Source organism: Tupaia chinensis, unplaced genomic scaffold, assembly GCF_000334495.1.
Source record: "Tupaia chinensis unplaced genomic scaffold, TupChi_1.0 Scaffold000610_1, whole genome shotgun sequence".
Taxonomy (NCBI): domain Eukaryota; kingdom Metazoa; phylum Chordata; class Mammalia; order Scandentia; family Tupaiidae; genus Tupaia; species Tupaia belangeri.
The window spans coordinates 1,233,861-1,235,738 of NW_006160129.1; positions in this window are offsets into that span (position 1 = coordinate 1,233,861).

The following is a 1,878-nucleotide window of genomic DNA, read 5'->3' on the forward strand; positions in this document are numbered from 1 at the left end:
GTACTTCCTATACATTGACGGGAACCAGCAGTTAGCGTAACGGCTGTGTCGCTGGACTCCCACATAGTCGACCACAGTTCACGTCCTGGACCTGGTGGCTTAAAACTCACACCAGGCGTGTGTGCATGCATGCCCAAGATCCCGAGAGGAGCATGGAGGAGAAGGGATTGCGGTGTGACCATCCCCCCTGGGGGGTGATTTCTCGCTTTCTGTCTCTCTGTCTCTCTCTCTGTCTGTCTGGCGAGCGCACATGCCCTATAGCAAAAACCTCTCCAAAAAAAAAAAAAAAAATCCTGTACATTGATAGCTAGTTATTGATGTCTGATGAGATTCGTGATTTTCTTTTCCCCCCTACAAGCCTACTTCACCATCATGTTTATATTCTGGAGGCCCATTATAATGTCATCTGTCATTCTGTGACAATAGCAGTGGTTAATGCTAATCCTTTGCAAAATGGTGATAGTCTAACATTCTTTGTTTAAATACTTGGGACAGTCTTACAAAGGGAACATTTCCCTCATCTACCAGTTGCTTACTCAGTGTCACAGGATTTTTAAATGGATGATTTATTACTTATTAATTTTTTCATATTTATTAATATTTATTAACTTTTTAAAAGAATTATTTTATTTAACTTTATTTATTTTAATTTGGCCTGAGAGGAACAGAGTGAGAGTGAAAGAGAGAAAGAGAGAGAGAGAGAGAGAGAGAGAGGGAAAGTGAGAAAGCAAGCCGCTGGTCCAGGACTCAAACTGGCTGGCCATGTGGGAGTCCAGTGCCCTTAACCACCACCACCTGCTGGTCCCTACTACTTATTAATTTTGTCTTTCATATTTATGAGCTATAGACTTTATCCCAGGTTTCATATTTTAATAGCAGCATGTTATAGTACTTACTGGCTAAAACACCTCCGCTTACAGAAACAGAAAGTAGGAAAATAAGGAGGCAGGGTCAGTGAAGATTTGAAATTTTCATGCCAGGACTACAAGGATATCTGTCTTCACCTCCAGCAGAGTTCCTACTTTTTATCTTCACAACCCATAACATTTTCTTACACAAAGTGTCACACAAAAAAATAATTCATGAAATCGAAGGTCCTTAAAAAGTTTTGTCTCCCTTGAGGAATTACAGCTTTTTCTTCAGCACTCAGAAATATCAGTCAAAAGTGTGTTTCTCCACTCTGCACTGCACCCTAGTAAGTTTAAAGACAATTTTTTTGTTTGATTTTGGAATAAGAATTTCTGCTCTGAATATCTACATTTTTCTTCCCTCTTGATCTCCCATATCTGTTCCTTTCTTTTACACAATTCTACATTTCCCTGTGATTGCAAGTGTTCTAAGCTGATTAAAAGTTCCTATGAGCTGGACCAGCTGTTAGCGTAATGGCCATGTCGCTGGACTCCCATGCAGTCAACCACGGTCCTAGGCCTGGACCTGGTGGCTTAAACTCACACTGGGCGCCTGCGCCTGCCTGCCCAAGATCCCAGGAGGAGAATGGAGGAGAAGGGATTGTCATCCCCTAGGGTGATCATCTCTCCTGGAGGTTGATTTCTCGCTTTCTTTCTGTCTCTGTGTCTTTCTATAGCAAAAAACCTCTCAAAAAAAACTTCCTCCTGCAAAGGGGTTTGAATGAACAAAAGATACCGCCATAGCCATCAGTCACCTGTGAGTACCTTTCTCTTGGCAGTCCACACACTGACGTGTGTTATATAAAACATCTTTACTAATGTAATAAGCCAGAAATGGTTTCTCATTAAGGTTTTAATTTGTATTTCTATGATTATAGGTGAGTTTGAGGTTTTTTTTTTTTTTTTCTTTCATGTTTGTTAACCAGGTTTAAGACTGTTTGCTTGGGGCGTACCTTACATCTGGAGTTCA